This window comes from Canis aureus, chromosome 31 (genome assembly GCF_053574225.1).
Source record: "Canis aureus isolate CA01 chromosome 31, VMU_Caureus_v.1.0, whole genome shotgun sequence".
In the NCBI taxonomy this organism is placed as follows: domain Eukaryota; kingdom Metazoa; phylum Chordata; class Mammalia; order Carnivora; family Canidae; genus Canis; species Canis aureus.
Window position 1 is genome coordinate 35,594,266 of NC_135641.1, and position 18,550 is coordinate 35,612,815.

At 34.9% G+C, this 18,550-nt stretch overlaps 1 protein-coding gene and 1 long non-coding RNA gene across 2 annotated transcripts in view; one reads left to right on the forward strand and one right to left on the reverse strand.

The window, feature by feature from the left end:
• Window positions 1–16,330, forward strand: part of LOC144302653 (uncharacterized) — a 540,109-nt gene extending 523,779 nt beyond the window's left edge. Inside the window, exons 10-11 of the long non-coding RNA XR_013369612.1 lie at window positions 14,697–14,820; window positions 15,412–16,330. This is a non-coding gene — a long non-coding RNA (uncharacterized LOC144302653). The remainder of the gene's footprint in view (window positions 1–14,696; window positions 14,821–15,411) is intronic.
• Window positions 1–18,550, reverse strand: part of BCHE (butyrylcholinesterase) — a 58,920-nt gene that overhangs the window by 16,557 nt on the left and 23,813 nt on the right. The window lies entirely within an intron of this gene.

The following is an 18,550-nucleotide window of genomic DNA, read 5'->3' on the forward strand; positions in this document are numbered from 1 at the left end:
GGAAGTAAGAAAGAAACATCCTATTTAAAGGATAATCCTAAAAAGCCAAGCTGGTGAATATTGCGTATAAAGTGAGAGCTCTTGAGTACGTCCTGGTGTCAGGAGCCTTCTCTAAACCTTTGTTTTTTTATTTATTTTTTATTTTTTTAACTAATACCTAACAAAGAACCTGGCACTGATTATCAATCAGTATTGTTGGACTTAATTATATTTAAGAAAATAATAGAGAAGAGAGTAAATAAATATCCCAAATACACACAACTTGTTTCTCATTTAAATCCAAATCTAGATCTCCCTACACATCTTCACCTTTGCTGAGGTGTAGTATTTTTTTTTCCTATATTTGTAAGTAGGAAGAAGATGCTCACTTTAAGGCACATTTTCTGTTTCATATGAACTTCTACACCTTAATTAGTATTTAAAAGTTCCATTGTACTTAACCTACTTTCCTAAATACTTCACTGGAATAGTTGGATAGAGTCATGCAAATAAATTGTTTCCCAATGCTCAGTTCCCATTTAGCAATTGGGTTGCCCTGCACATCTTCAGTTGTTCATCAGCTGAAAGGGCAAAAGGTTGCCAAACAAAAGATCTCTAAGATCTTTACTATTCTGGCAAAGTATGGTATGATGGATGAACAAAGCTTTCATGGTCTGGAAGATTATTCTTTCTTCTTTCCTCTGCATTGTTTGGACAGAAGGATTTGCTTATCTGGCCAGTTAAAGAGGAATACCAGACAATGTGTAGTCTCTTCCAAGGCTCCAGAAAATGAAAGAGGCTCCAGAAAATGAACTGGGCTGAGCACTAGACTGATTTATTGATTTATTTAGCATTTTAAAAAGTTTTTATTTAAATTCCAGTTAGTTAACATACAGGGTAATATAAGCTTCAGGTGCACAGTACAGCGATTCAGCACTTCCATGGGATCCCCAGTGCTAATCACAGGAAATGCCCTCCTTAATCCCCATCATCTATTGTACCCAACCTCCCACCCATCTGTCTTCTGGTAGCCATCAGTTTATTCTCTATGGTTAGGAGTCTATTTCTTGGTTGGCCTCCACTTCTCTTTCTTTCCCCCCTTTGTCTATTTCCTGAATTCCATATATGAATGAAATAATATGTATTTGTCTTTCTCTATCTGACTTATTCCTTAGCAGGATAATTTCTAGCTCCATCCACACTGTTGCAAATGACAAGATTTCATTATTTTTTTATGGAGGAGTAATATTCCATTATATGAATACACCACCACTTCTCTACCCATTTATCAGACAATGGATATTTGGGCTCTTTCTACAGTTTGGCTATTGTTGTTGCTGCTATAAATATCAGGGTGCATGTGCCCCTTTGAATCAATATTTTTATATCCTCTGGGTAAATACCTACTAGTGCAATTGCTGGATTCTTTACTGAGGAAACTTCATATTGTTTTCCAGAGTGGCTGTACCAGTTTGCATTCCCATCAACGTGTAAGAGGGTTCCCCTTTCTCCACATCCTCACCAACCCCTGTTGTATAGTGTGTTGTTGATTTTAGCCATTCTCACAGGTGTAAAGTGAAATCTCATGGTAGTTTTGATTTGTATTTTGTTGATGATCAGTGATGTTGAACATCTTCTCATGTGTTTCATGTTTTCATGTTTCCATATGTTTTCTTCGGAGAAATGTCTGTTCATGTCTTCTGCCCATTTTTAAATTGGCTATTCATGATTGGGTGTTGAGTTTTATAAGTTCTTTGTATGTTTTAGGTAGCAACTCTTTATCAAATATCTTCTTCCAACCTGTAGGTTGCCTTTTAGTTTCATTGACTATTTCCTCCACTGTGCAGAGGCTTAGAGAGAAGCAGAAACCTATTCTTCCTCTCTTTCTCTCCTCTTTCCTTCTTTTCTTTCTTCTTTTTTATTAGCTTGGCAAGTGCATCCAGATATCTTGCCTAATTTCCAAGTGTCAAAATGCACCATATTGTACCTATTTTGTTTTCTAGTGACAGTAGAGCAACCGCTATCATTTGGATATGCTTACATGATTAGAGGCTACAGTCCAAGGGTCTGTAGAAAGTTCAAAAGCACTTTCACATAATGGCATCAATTACGGATAAGAACATAATCCCAAACTTGAAACAAATTGGCTTCTCTTTTGAGTCTTCAAATTCTACCAGTTTTGCTGTTCTTCGTGTTCATTTGCTCTAGTCTCTGCCATAAAATTAATGGCAGTGAGCCCACAGTTTCAGGAATAAGCCTAGGAAGTGCCAAGAAAAAGTCCTGGAAACTTAGTTTTGTAGTAGCATATATAAGTCTTAAAATAGCTGGATTTTAAGGGAACACTTAAACATTAGAAGGGACTTGGGAAATCAAATGCTCTAAGAAAATTATACAAAATTGTAATTATTGCAATTTTTTTCCTTAATGGGTAGTTTGAGCTTATCAAATAATTCTCCTTGAATTCCAAGTTATTTTCCTTATATCACTATTCACTGGAGGTCCCTATAGTTGAGTAATCACTTCCATTAGACTGAAAAGCTCCATGAGAGCAGGGAACGTGACTGTTTGTTCATTCCAGTGCCTAATAAAGTCAGTGCTCAGTAAAGCTACTTGGTAAAGGTTTTACCTACTAGAACTTGCTTAAGTAAGCAAACCATTAAACTGATTGTACTGGAACTTGGTGTAATTTTATGTATAGATATGCAAATATAAATTTTTAATGTGCAAAGAAAGATTTAGCTAAATGATGGATATATTGCAAAAGAAAATTTAAAAAATATGTGTATGTGATTTTATTTATATACATATACAAGGCATTGTTTCTAGGGAAAATAAAGTAAAAGAAACAAATGTGCCACATTAAGGTACATGGAGAGCAATTAATATCATTTTTGGAGAAAACTGTCAGCATGAGAAATAATTTAAGTATATTTTATTGTAATATGCATACATACGGAGCTTCAAAATATGCTTAAATGAATTTTCCAAAGTGAGTACTCAAGCATATTGAATTTCAAAAACATTAAAATAGTTATACATACAAAATAGTCTTATTTTATTTCAATGAAAGGTGAAAACATTTGATCTAAGTGATATTAAATCTCTGTGAATATTGGAGAGATAACAGTACTTATGTGTTTGCTACCTACCATATAAAATATGATATTGTTTTTCAAGAATTTTTGTATTACATTAATCATTTGCCCAATAATTAGTAAATTAAATTTTTTCCTATCCACATTTTCCATTATTTAAGACTTTTTTCCTATCCACAGTTTCCATTATTTAAAACTTTTAAAACTTTTATTTATTTATTTTTTATTTTTTTATTTTTATATTTTTTTAAGATTTTATTTATTTATCATGAGAGAGACACTGAGAGAGAGAGAGAGGCAGAGACACAGGCAGAGGAAGAAGCAGAGGGAGAAGCAGGCTCTGTGCAGGGAGCCCGATGTGGGACTCGATCCCGGGACTCCAGGATCATGCCCTGAGCCGAAGGCAGGCGCTAAACCACTGAGCCACCCAGGGATCCCCACTTTTAACACTTTTAAAACCCATTTCAGCCTCCAATGATTTCTTATTAAAGTATTACATTTTACTATTTATTAGCATGGAGTTGGAAATATTTCATAATCAATGATTTTGCCATTCTTAACTCTTTTCTGGATATTTTTTCTAACTTTTCTGTTACTTAAATATCTTTTTTTTTTTTTTTTACTCAAAGATGAATAAGTTTCTTGAAATAATGCTGTCTAATCTCCTGTGCAGTGTTTTATTTTTTTCTAAATCTGCATAAAGCACTTTCCATAATAGGATGTGCCTCACATTCTGGTGAAGGTCATTCCAATCCCTGAGAATTTTATTCACTACTAACTCTACCTGATAGAACAGAACTGTATTCAGGTCCTACTAGAATTCCAGGCATGGGGGCTATTTTTTAGTCTTTCTCAGAGAGAAATAAGTGTTTTTTTTTAATACTAAGCTAAAAAATATCTCTATATGAATTTTGCCCAAAGGTTCTCTGCTTTGTGTCTACATAGAATATACCTAAACTGTCTTTTATAATGCAATTTTTATTTTACTTAAAGCCAGATACACTCACCCCCTCAGCAAACACCTTTTTGTTGACCTTCAGAAGAAACATAAGCTTTTCATTTGTGAGACAATGAGGTTATTCTTAATCAAAGATGTATCACATTGATAGTGTTCTGTTGAATTTTTTAATCCACAAAAAATATCAAACTAGTTTTTCTTCAGGAAGCTGTTATTTATTCATTGAATTATATTGCATAGCTTGTGCCAGGAACTCCTCTCTAGACAATGGATATGGTAGTGAGTAGGACTGAGAAGGTCCATGATCACAGAGATCCATTATTTTAATTTGTGGAGATAGAGAATATATAAACAAAGTGATAGATATTAAAATAGATATTAAACATTCAGATAGTAATAATGTCTATGAAAGAAACAAGTAGTATAACCAACATTTTTGGGAAGTATGTACTAATTCAGAACTGGTTATTTACTGAGTCATAGAAAAGAGTCTGAGGTGAACTGAAGGATATTGAAAGCAAACCTTACTTTATGTGCTGCATCTTGACTCTAGCTTCCCGGCCTTTCCTTACAAAAGGAAATGTGGGAAGGATGAACAGAGTGGACTGTGCAGTTCTCATAGATGCTAAATACAGCTCAGACAATTCCTTCCAGACTCTTCCTTAGTGACGATGATGAATGTAACTTCTGAATGACTTGCAAATTGCAGTCAAGTCAGTCACAGGATTTTATTTCTTATATCCAAAGCAGATGTAATAAGAGCTAAAAAGATAATTATTTTATGCTTGCAAGTAGGGTTTAATAACTTATGAATATAAAGGAAGTGTTCCTTGGACACTATTTCATGAATTTTATGCAAAAATATCTGAGGTAATGCTGAAGAATTAAAAATATTTTCTCTATTAAATTGTGTACTATTTTATGATTAAAGCTAAAGAAATAATTATCTTGCTATGATCAGATATATTTTTAATATTTTATATGAATATATAATTATGAAGTAAATGTAAATTGTGAAATATAGCATCTAAAATTAATAAATATATGTATTTGAAATTACAAATCCTAAAATGTCCTTAATCTGAGAGGTGAGATTAGAAATTTATTTTTTACATAGATATAGTAGCTATATAAAGAAGATAAGGAGTATCCCTGCCAACAATATATTTATCTCACCATTTATAGTTTTCTAAACTGTTATTTCAGGTACCATAATTTAGAAACAATTTTAGTATCAAGAAATGAGGCAGAAGGAGTATTTATTGAAAATGTTATAGGCTGCGTGATCTTAGGCACTTTGCCTAAACCCTCCAATCATCAACTTATTTGTAAAATAGGAATATGAATGCATTTCGCATAGGTTAGTTATAAAGAATGCATGAAATTCCTATGCAAGACACTTAAAGTCATATCAGTGTCTTGATAAAATATTTAATAAATGACAAGTGTGATGATGAAGTGGATGACAACAGCAACAGTAAAGATAACAGTGTTCTACAACCACCAAAACCATTCTGGCTATTTCTTGCAGGCTTTCCACAGTAGGTTACATATGACTCACTGAACAAGTTTTCCTAATAAAGATGTGAGGTAGGTTTATTAGGGAAAGAGAGACCCAGAAGAACTAATCACCTTGGAAACTGTATGGCAAACATGGACTTCAGTATCAAATGTAACTTTCACTAATGACCATATCCTTTCTGGTCCATCATAGTTGAAAACTGAATGACAAAGCCAAAGGTACTTTTTGTTGGAGGTGAGAGAAAAACCAATAAATCCGCAGTTCAGCTTGTGCTTGAAATTTCAATTTCTTAAAAAAGATTTTATTTATTTATTCATGAGAGACACAGAGAGAGGAGGCAGAGACACAGGCAGAGGGCAAAGCTGGCTCCCTGTAGTGTGCTTGATGTGGGACTCGATTCCACGACCCCAGAATCACACCCTGAGCCAAAGACAGATGCTCAACCACTGAGCCACCCAGGTGCCCCTAGATTTTCACCTTTTAATGTGATTTATTTCAATATTTTTAAAATTAAAAATGAAATAGTGTTTCCTCTTTTAAACGTACTTGTAATTTTAAAAAATCTTCATTCCAGCTTTTTTAGAAAAAACATTCCTTCAGACGTGCATTTCCAGTAATTTATCTCATCTGCTCATCGAAGAGAATATTATTCATGATAGAATTTTTTACAGATTTATATATTTATTTATTTGAGAGACAGAGAGGGAGAGCAAGCATGAGTGGGGAGGGTATGCAAAAGGGAGAGGGAAAGGGAGAAAGTCTCCAGCAGACCCCCTGCTGAGGGTGGATTCCCATAGGGTCAATCTCAGGACCCTGAGATCATGACCTCAGCTGAAATCAGGTGTTAGATCTTACCCACTAGCCCTTTCCCAGCCAGCACCCATGTGACAGCTTTTAATTTAAATACATAACTTTATGCTATGTCTCTTTTGCTACTACCATAATTTTTTTTCTTATATTAACCAACTTTTTGTCGGTGTGGCTTGAGAAAATATTTTACATGTGTTTCTGTTTCCTATGCTGTAAAGCAGTGATTCTTAATGGGCAGAGAAACAAGAGAGGAGAAATCAGTGGTGATAACTCTATTTAAGGGTTGTTCAGATTTATTTGCAGGACTTTTTAAAATTGCCCATGCTCACCTAGAGATTTTTATCAAGGTGTATGTTCTCTTCCCTATCTTTACAGTCCCTGTCATTATGCCCTAATATTCCAGAGGCAAGTTGTTATTCAAATGTTTGCAATGAACTAAAAATCAAACTGCCCTTTGGTTCTGGATTCGCAAGGGATAACTTTGACTCAAAATTTTTTTTTTAAGATTTTGTTTATTTATTCATGAGAAACACAGAGAGAGAGGCAGAGACAGAGACAGAGGGAGAAACAGACTCCCTGTGGGGTGCCCCATTCAGGACTCGATCCCAGGACCCCGGGATCACCCACTGAGCTGAAGGGAGATGCTCCACCACTGAGCCACCCAGGTGCCCCAACTTTGACTCAAATTTTCTTTCTGCCTCTGTCTGTTCCCTTGACAAACGTATCCATTCTCAATTGTAACTATTCTTGTCCATGATGTCTCTCTCCAGATTCAGTTCCTACAAACACTTTGCAGGGCTCTAGTCATGAAATCCCAGCCACCGCATATACACCTACATGCATCATTCTGCTTTTCCTCCAATTCTATGGGACCACACCATATTTAACCTCCACAAAGGCACTTTCTGTGTTCTCAGATTCAATTAATGTCCCCAACTTGCTCCCAGTATCACATTATACCCCGAGGGGCTGCATAGTACGTGGTTGGAAATCACAAGCTTTGAAAACCAGACATTACTACTAAAAACTGCTTGAACTTGCATGATGTTATACAATGTCTCAGAGCCTGTTTATCCATACATTTTTAATAAGTGATCTCAAGAGGACCACAAGGTTGGCTGGAGCATAGTGAGCAGGGAGAGGATCTTAATAGAGATAGCCAAAGAACATGTCTTATAGGCCCTTTTAGATAATGATAAGAAATTTAGATTTTATTCTAGATAAAATAAGAAATCACTAGAGAGCTATTATCTAGGCAGATCTGGCTAACATTTTAAAAAGATAACAGCAACTATAAAGAAGGAGAATAAACTATAAAGAGACAACAGAGGGACCAGGGAGATTGGCTATTGTACTAAACCACAAGAGCTACAACGGTGGCATAGAACAGGCTTATTTCTGAAAACAGTGAGACCTAGATTATATTTAGATCATTTTTGAAGATTGAGCTGATAGAATTTGCTGATATAGAATGGAGGAACTAAGGATTTAAAAAGAGGGAAGGTTTAAGTTTTAAACAACTTATAAATGTATAAAACATTTCCAGACCCATAAGTGGAATTAATGAACATATACAGTGTTTAGCATCATAGAAATAGGTAAGATTACTTAGGGAAGAGTATAGAGAAAGAAAAGGAAAGAGATCTAAGAACTGAGCTCTGGAGAGCTTTAGACCTAGGGAAGTTGAGAAGAATCCATTCGATTACTTATTTACTCCTTGACTACCTATTATGTGCCCAACAATGTTACATGTCCTGGATATACAGTTCTGAGCCAAATAAACAAAATCTCTATTTTTCTGGGTCTCATATTTTGATGGAGACTGAGATGATGAATAAGATTAACCTGCTAAATAATACATGTTAAGAGGACAAACATACGTAGAGAAGGAAAATGTTAAACCCATAGAAAATTGAGAGTGTGTTAAGGCAGCTGGGAAAGGCTCCAATGAAAAAGTGACTTTTGAGTGACTTGAAGAAAATGGAGGGTATATTCATGCAAATATCCGGAGAAGGAGGCAAAGAGATCAGTGAGGAACACTCTGTAGAAGTTCTGAGCATAAATGTGTGAGGGTGCCTTCAAGAAACAGCAAGGAAACATCAAGGTGTGGAATAGAGATGCTCTGTTGAGAACAGATGAAAGTTGGAGTGAATCCAAGAAAACAAATACCAGCAGAAAGCTGGTGAAAAAAATACATATGGGACATGATGGTGGTTTGAACCCATGTAGTAGCAGTGAAGGAGTCAAGAGCCTTCCATCAACTCCTTCCACTCCTTTATTTATTTTGTGCTGTAGTACAGACACTACATTCTTCACCTAAGTGATTTATTTATTTATTTATTTTAAAAGATTTTATTTATTTATTAATGAGAGACAGAGAGAGAGACAGAGACAGAGACACAAGCAGAGGGAGAAGCGCTCCATGCAGGGAGCCCGATGTGGGACTCGATCCCGGGTCTCCAGGATCAGGCCCTGGGCCAAAGGCTGCACTAAACCGCTGAGCCACTCGGGCTGCCCCACCTAAGTGATTTAGCATGCATTTCCCTCTCCCTAAAATGGATATATTCCTACTTAGCTAAAACAACACCGTCACACCTAATAAATTTAACAACAATTTCTTAATATCCCTGAATGCCCAGCCTCTCCTGATGACTATTTTAGATTCAAAGATATGTAATGGGCATTAATGATTATAAGCAACATGTACTCTTTAAGAGAATTCTGGCTTGGTTATTTTCTGAAAGGTCAAGTTGACAGAATTTACTGACAAACTTGATGTGAAGAAGGTTAAAAAGGGAGACAGCAACATTGTCCTGAGGTTTTGGGCTTAGGCAAGTGGAAGAATGGAGCTGTTCTTAACTGAGATGAGAAAGCCTGTGAGGAGAATATGACAAGAAAAGTATGGCTCGTTAGTTTGTGACACTAACTATCTAAACAGACACAGACGTAAGGTCTGGAGTTCAGGGAGAGATCTGGTCTGCAGATACAACTTTGGGAGTCATTAGTATACTGATGGTAGTTCAAGAGATGAAGCTGGATGGGATCACCTATGGGATGAAAATGAACAGAAAAAAGAACACATCCAAGGACTAAGGTTGGGAATGCTCCAACATGCTGAGGTGAGAAGAGGAGAAACACCCAAGGGGACAAAAGTAATTTTGGAAAGGTTAGACAAAGCCTGGTGATGGCTGGGTTTGCAGGACCCAACGGGAGAGGATGCTTCCAGGAGGAGAGGCTACATGAAGATCAAACACTGGTGACAGGTTAAGCAAGAAGATTGAGAAATGGTTATATAATTTACTGACCATTATGAGCCTGGTCAATTTGGGGCGACTGGGGTAATGGAATAGTTTAAATATACAATGAGCGAGGAAAAGTAGGCAATTGTTAGAGATAACTCAGAGAGTTTTGCTGTCAAAGAAAATAAGAAAATGAGAAAGTACCCATTGAACAATGTGAAGGCTTTTTTTAAAGATAAGAGATATTATATATTAATAAATAATAGGAATGATATGTAGAGAAAAATGATGATGAAAGGGAGAAGGAAAACAATTTAAAACAGAGTTCTTGCATAGTTAGGAGTGGAGGAGCTCTATGGAATCCCACTCGCTGTGGGGATGGGAGACAGAATGTTAACTACAGAAGGAGGAAGGGAGGGTGCACAGGCATGAGTTCTGATAGGCTGATTGATTCGGTGAGCTGACTGAGTCTGGGTTTATTTGTTTGTGTGTTCATTTGGTGTTACATGCAAGTTTTTAACTGAAAGTGTGACTGGAGGAGATATTTTTAAGCTTTGAAGAGTGAGAAAAATATACATATTCGCTAGAGAAGCTGGAGAAATAAATTGGCTAGCGACACTAAACACCAGGTAACATTAAAGATCTTGATTTTTAAGGTCTTGAATTTATTAGCTCAGTGTGTGTGTGTGTGTGTGTGTGTGTGTGTGTGTGTGTGTGTTTACAGCCACATTAAACTGTTTGGTTGCAATTATATATTTAGACATAAATAAAGCTGTGTTTCCTGCAGGTGAAAAAGATTGAAAAGTGTCAAAGCATTGGATGGATTATTGTTATGAACACTGAGATAATTAAAAACGCTTACAGGATTTATGGTAGAGAGAGGGCAAGTAGGCTAGATGCTAGAAATCTCCAGTGAATGAGTAGGATTCACCAGGGTTTATGCCGATGACTACAGCAAAAATGGGGAATGGGTAGCATAGTCTGAGAGTGTTTCATAGACTTTGTTTCAGAATTGACTTATTCTGAGGGAAATGGGAGGAAAGATGTTTTGGAAACGGTGATGAGCACTCAGGAAGATATTTGTACAATTCTGTGCTACATGAATACTGGCATAAAAACACCCTCACTTGAATGGGCTGAAGGCTAAATGAAGTCTTCAGGATCAGCCAGGTATCAGTGAACACCAAAGAAAAGTTTAAAAACTGAAACTGCCATGAGTTTTGTTGCCAGACAGGGGATCCCAGAAGAGAGAGTTGGAGAGGTTTGGAAGCTTAGAAAAAGTGGACATTTGATTAGTGCATATTTCAGTATAGGTTCCAAAAGACGTACAAATATATTTTCAAAGGGATTTTTAGTAAACACAAGATTGTTGCATAGTGGTATAAGATGTTTTATTACATATTTTGAATATTTAACTCGGTGTTTACACACTCATATGTATATAGGCAGAAGAAGAGACATTTATATTTTTTCATATGATTCTAAGAAACAGCACAGATGAATGACACCAATGGCCTAGATCATTAAATATAAAGGGCATTTTTTGGTGCTTATTTTGCTCATTTTTTTACCTTTCTTTAAAAAAAATGTACCCCCATTGTCTTTAGAAATGCCATAAATTTATTTTCTTTTCTCTTTCTAATTTTCTAGCCACTTCATTCTACTCTGAATTTTAGCTTCCTTTTCCTTTGCTTCCTAACATTGATTATTGTCAAGTATCATAGGCCCATTAGGCTTCTCACTGTACATAAAATATCTTACTGATTACCCTCATTTTAGTTGATTAAATCACTATTTATATCCAAGTACCTATCAACCTATTTCCTTGGGTATTTCATAGGCACTAACTCAATGTATGAAGGACTGAACTCATTAATTTTTTTCTTCTTTCCTTCTTTCTTTCTTTCTTTCTTTCTTTCTTTCTTTCTTTCTTTCTTTCTTTCTTTCTTTCTTCTTTCTTTCTTATTTTTTACTTTATTTAAATTCAATTTGCCAACATATAGTGTAACACTCAGTGCTCATATCATCATGTGAACTCATTAATTTAGTCCTTTTACCCACACGTACCTAATTCTGGAAGAGGCCCTGACTACTTAAGTCTGAAAACTAGGTAACATTCATTGATTTCCCCTTCTTTTCAAATGCCCGATATATCTAAGTAATAATCACCAAACCCTATGGCTTATCTCCACTGAACTTCACAAATCTGGCATCTGATTGGTCTTTTCATTCTCACCAGAATCCTTCTAATATAGGTTTATTATTGCTGTCCTGAATGATTGAAACACATCTCTAAATCATATTTCCTGTCACCTTTCTTGCTTATCTCTAGGCCATCCTTTACCCAGCAGACAGGATGATTTTAGTAAAATGCTAATTTATAGTAAATCTACCCAGACTTAAACAAGCAGAGAAACAACAAGACAAAATGTTTCCACATAGTACCCTTCTTTTTTTTTTTTAATCTTTTTAATTTTTCATTTATTTATGATAGTCACAGAGAGAGAGAGAGAGAGAGGCCAAGACACAGGCAGAGGGAGAAGCAGGCTCCATGCACCGGGAGCCCGATGTGGGATTCGATCCTGGGTCTCCAGGATCACGGCCTGGGCCAAAGACAGGCGCTAAACCGCTATGCCACCCAAGGATCCCCGCATAGTACCCTTCTGATATAATCCCAAGCTAGTAGGTTTGACACAATTATGATATCTCTGGTTTCTGTATATCTCTCCAGACTCATGTCCCTCCACATCAGCCTGCCTTCTTTTTTTCACTTCTTTTGCTCTATCATCTTTGGTACTTTGCAAATACTATTTCATCTTCCCAAAGGACTCTCTCCTTGAGAAAGGTTTCCTTAAGACTCTAGGACAGACTTGAGGTTCTTCTAAGTTTTATTCCCCAGAAGTCTATTTTTCATACATAGTATATAACCCTTATCATTGGGCATGGTAAATTGCTATTTGCTGCTCTCTTTCAGCAGTAAGTGGCACCTCCTGGATGGTAGGTCTGCATTCTTTTCTGCAGTGTATTTCTACTGACTCTACAGCCTTTAGCAGTGCCTGGCCTATAATTAGTGCTCAATAGTTTCTTCAATGAATAAAATTATAAAATATTATAGAGAGTGGGGTAAAATTTAATATAAAATATCTGATTTTTTATAATCATAATTTTTGTTCATAATATTCCATGAAGCAAAAAGAGACTAGAACCAGATGCCCAAATAACTGTATAATCATATCTTGACAATCATGATTATGTAGTTTATTTTAATCTGCCTGAATAATAGTCAAAATGGATGAAATATTGTTCTGATTGTTTTAATGACCAAACTAGGTTCTTCCATGGCTGTGTTGCTTGAATATGCAAAACTCATTTGTTAAATCAGAGAAGAATAGTGTGACTAGAACACTGTAGTCTTATAGAAACAACTGTTATTTTATGTGGGCTATTGGGGGAGTTAGATGGATAACATTAAGCCAATATAACTGAAAAGAAGTACAAAAAATAACTAAACCCAATTTCTACCTGGTTTTATTTTTTTATTTTTTTATTATTTTTTAAATAAATTTTTATTTATTTATGATAGTCACACAGAGAGAGAGAGAGAGAGGCAGAGACACAGGCAGAGGGAGAAGCAGGCTCCATGCAGGGAGCCCGACGTGGGATTCGATCCCAGGTCTCCAGGATCATGCCCTGGGCCAAAGGCAGGCGCCAAACCGCTGCGCCACCCAGGGATCCCTCTACCTGGTTTTAATTTTAAAAATTTGAATTTTTTTCAACTTTTAGGTTGAGTCCAAATTTGAATATTCATAGACCTCTTGTGTGGCATACTAAATACAACTCAAATACAGGATGCTTTTAACATATTTTTTAATTGTTATATAATAAGAACATATGATGAATGAGTAGATTTTAGAGAATTTTTTTGACATTAAAGAAGCTTTAAATGACATTCAAGACGTAGGTTACTTCCCTACCTCTGAAACTAATAAGACACTCTATGTTAATTAATTGAATTTAAATTAAATTAAATTAAATTATATTAAATTAAATTAAATTAAAAATAAATACTAATAAAAGAAATATCTTACTTCCCATTATATATGTATCTATATAATCACACATGCATAACTGTTTAGATCCAATGCTTATATTTAGCATAAGTTTAGCAGGGTTAGGGAAGGCCAATATTTGTTAGGTATATTTTCCTCTATCTCATTCATATTATGATGCATTTTTATAATTCAGGTACACCATACTTTCATATTACAGTATCTTCTAAAGTAAAGTACATAATATGATGATGTTAATACAGGTTCTCTAAGAAAAGTGATATGTTTTTTCTGATAATTAAATGAATAACAGTAAAGGTTGCCTTTAAGCACGTCTAGTGAGCATGGCCCTTAGTTAAATTTCCTGAACTGTTAAGCTTTAAAAACAAAAAGTGTTACCAAGCTAATTCTTTTATTATAATTTATTGGAAAATGCTCCCTATTTCTTTGGTATTTTAAAGAAGTCACTAGAGTTTTACATTCCTAGGATGCACCTGTATTTATGATTATCAATAGTATTAAAAGTTATTGTTCTTACTCATGCTTACTATATGACAGACATAGTATTAGGTGACTTTGAAAAAAATTTCTCTATTTTCACATCAATTACAGAAATTGATATTTATTTCAGAGACAAATACAGTAAGTTTCAGGCAGGCTATATTCTCGCATGCTGAGTTTTTAAAAATAAATCTCTGATAATAACAGTTTTATTATCTATAGTTATACTGAGTATGAGTTGAGGATAATATTTTTCTGTTCAAGTTGTGATTTTCTAGCAGCTGATTCCAATTCACAGAGCAAATATGTATGACATTTTGCATACTGACGCTACTAGGAAGATTATGTCCCCCTCAAAATATCCGAATATATTTAGTGTCTTGGGAGCCTGATGTTTTCTAGTACTTACACCTCCTTTTCTTTATTCCTGCGCTAATGTTGTATTTGGAAGGATTCTCTGATTACTTTGCAAAGCTTTCTCACTTTATAACATTTGTTTCCATTTTTTTCCTTGGCTGTGTTATTTTGTTGCCAGTTTTTCAGTTTTGAGACGAACCTGTGATATTGTGACAAATACCACTAACCTGTGGGATTAAAGATGCATGGTGCCATCAGCTCTGTCTGGGTAGACATTTGGAGAATCACGTCCCTCCACTTGAAATTGATAGTAAGTTGCTGGATATTGGTTTCCTTAGCAGCATTTGAAGCAAGCTGTTATTCCTTTTATCTCTTTTAAAAAGTTTTCTTCTTTAGTATACCATTAAAAGAAGAATTGATGTGGAGCTCTTATCTCAAAGGACAGACTGTGGCAAGATTAGAAGATAAAACTAAGGGGAAATTTTTGGAAGTCTAACATCTAACTCAGTGTTAATGCATTAAAACATGCAGTTAGCAAGCACCCCTTTCTTGACAAAAATTGCTTAAGAGCTAGAAGTTAAATTGACTAAAATTTATTTCACAGTGGTGATAAAAATAAAGGTACACAATAACTAAGATACAATAAATCATTAATTTAAAAAATCAGTCATAACAGCCGTGATGTTAAATGTTAATTAGTACAATACAGCAACTCAAGAAATGAAACAATCTCGCTCTAAAGTGGAAGAAGACCCAAATTGCAAATGAATCTAAAGTTGAGAGATTTAGACTTCCATTTAATATTTAATATGCCATGAAGAGGTGAAAATTAGAAATGACTCTGCATATATAAGTGGAGGTCTAATTCTTCTTTTAACCAAATTTTCTTTTAATACCAAAGGACAACAGTCTGAAATAAAAGTGAAGACATATCTACCTATATATTCATGAATAGATGCCCACCTTGTGCAAACATGCTTAACAGAGGAGTATACGTGTGTGAGGGTGTAGAGAGCAAAATGGAGTCTCTCACGTCAAGCAGGCACCTGGGTCAAGCAGTGATGCAAGCAATGAAAAGGGACTACGGTTGAGACATCGCCAGGACCAGCCTTAGCTGACACCCAGAACTGATAACAACCAGAACCAGAAGAGGTCTGCAGTGACCTAAGACTGATTAAATCCCTTTCAAAAGGGGGGAATTTTGGCAGCAACCTGTCAGACTCTTCAGACTTGACCTCTCTGAATCTGATCACTTAAAAAAAAAAAAAAAAAAAAAGGCAACTACTGCCAAAGGCTCTGCCCTATTGATCCCCAAACAATTGAGATCCTTCATTGCTTGAACACAAGAAGTAGTAAGTGTGGACAGCTGACCCAGACAGACGGGACCTTATCTCAGCTGAGCCTCCTCAGATGGACTTCGTATTTGGTTTGTTAACTTCCTACATCCTTCTGATACCTTATTTGTTGTGTGGTTTGTCTTCTGTCCTGCTCTGTGTGCTGAGTAAGAAGCCAAGTTTTGTTTTTTTTTGTTTTTTTTTTTTTAAGATTTTATGTATTTATTTATGAGAGACACAGAGAAGGAGAGAGACAGAGACACAGGCAGAGGGAGAAGCAGGCTCCATGCAGGGAGACATGGGACTCTATCCCAGGTCTCCAGGATCAGGCCCTGGGCTGAAGGCGGCTCTAAACAGTGAGCCACCTGGGATGCCCAAGAAGCCAAGTTTTATCACATGGTAAAATGTCATTGAGTTTGGAATCCTGAACCTGCTTTGTAATTGTGATCGACTTTATAATTGAATAAAGCTGACATTGTGGAAAGACCCATCTCGTGTGTACGTCTTCAGAGCATGTTCATGACGGGGAGATTCAAGAATGTGGCATAAGGGAAAAAATTACAAAATAATTTTACTGATGTGAGAGAAGTCTTGCATGAACAGATGATGATAATGTTTCAGGAATAACTGCATTTTCTGCACCTACCAAAATCAAAACAAAACAAAACTCTTCAACTGACCAAACACATTAATTTGATTTGCTCTTCAAAAATTCCCTTTTTGTATTTCTACTTTTAACATTAAAATTTTAATTTGCAAATTTGAAATTAAGATAATTTAATACAATAATTCAGACATATTTCCTCAGTAAGATGGGAGGGCATATAGATAGCCATTGTTTTACCTTCCTATTGCATGGAGTGCCAATCTCAGCCCAGAATTATAAGTACTGAGCAGAATAGGGGTTAGAAAATAATAGTTAAAATAGTAGAATCTAGAGTGATGAGATGGTTAGATGATCTAATGGCAAGAAATGGGCTTCGATGTCAAAACAGCTTCCATAAGCTTTTTATTTCAAATCATGACTTTGCTCAACTTAATTCACTCTACATCTTCAATTTAATCAGTAGAGACAATAATTTCTTAGCAAATTTGTTATGGAAATTAAGTGGGTTAATATGTGAGTCCAAAGCTAGAAAACCGATATAGTTTCCTCTTTTCTTTTCATTTATCTCCTTTCTTCTTTTTCTCATCATTCTCTTTTTAATGCAGATTGAACAAAATTCAGAGTATCTTCAGGTTGGATCCTGAAGACTGTGAATATTGACTTTCAATAACAGATAAGTGACCACTTCAATTTATCAGGAACAAACAGAAATTTATATAAATAAATAGTTTTGATTTTATCCATTCTCAACACTTTGGTACCACATCTGAAATATGCAACTTTACAATAGTTAAACAGTTGGAAAAGAAAAAAAAAAAAAAAACACTAAAATATCCTCATCCCAAGATTTCTTTTTTTTTTTTTTTCCAAGATTTCTTAGATATGAATCCGTAACTGGAGAAAAGTTGGATCTCATAAGTCTTTTACTTTTTTGTTCTGCTACAAATCTGAAAATGCAAGCATATTTATCACCATTTATATTTTATGTTCAAGTTTTAGTTATTAATTTGCTCTTATTGGAATGATAATATGGCCACAATTATTTCACATGCTAGACATGAGAAAACTATAAAGCTATTATAGTTTCAAATAAACAGCATGTTCAAATTTTAAATTGTTTAGATACACCTTTCTAATTTTGTGGATTATAATATTTTTATTTCTTTTTAATTTATCTCTTGCATTATGTTTATAATTCAGCTAATCTAGAGCACCAGGGAAATAAAAAGAAAATTAAATATTTTCCATATGTATTTGTTTACTAGTTAGTTACTAGTAATATAATTGTTATTTATTTGTGCTCTCTTTAATGTGGTATTTTCCCATGATGAAAAATGTTTAACTAATATTCCCTAAAAGAAACATGACACTATGAAGGCATACAGTCTAATAGTGTGGGACGGCATGCCCTCTTAAATAGGGATGAATATAATCTAATCATTACAGACTATATGCTCCAAAGCATTAAAAATTAACATTAGTTCCCCCAGATTTCGTCTAGACCTCTTTCTGTATTGTCTGGCATTTCAAGCTATTAAAAACTTTCCAGTGTCTTTCATAATGTCATATGATTTCCACAATTCTCTAATTGCCAGACCATCTTTACTTCTCATTCTCAACTATTCAATAGGGATCATCTGCATACATTTTCTGTAGGGTTTTGGTTCATTTTTTTTTTTTTTTTAACCAGGAAAAAAAATGACAGGAAGAGAAGCTACTGTGAATTAAACAATATAAACTGCAAAATTATAATAAATCAGTGCTCTTTGGCATGTTGATAAACAAGAAATTAAAGTTCACTTTGATGATTTAGCAATAGAATTTTAAAGATATTTTGTAGGTAGAATCTTTTTGATGTTGAAATAAGTTTAATATTTTTTTAGGTATTGAATTATCAAATATTTTTGTTGATCATTTTACTACAATTATCTTTTATGGCCTTTGGTTTTCTTCCTTATTAAGTAAATAATTTTCAGTTCCTAATCACTAAAAATTGAAGATCAATTCTGATTTTTCCATCTTATTTTCCATTTGTAGATATCTAATTATATCAAGAGTAGATTCACAATGAAAGAACTTAAATATGTATACCAATATTT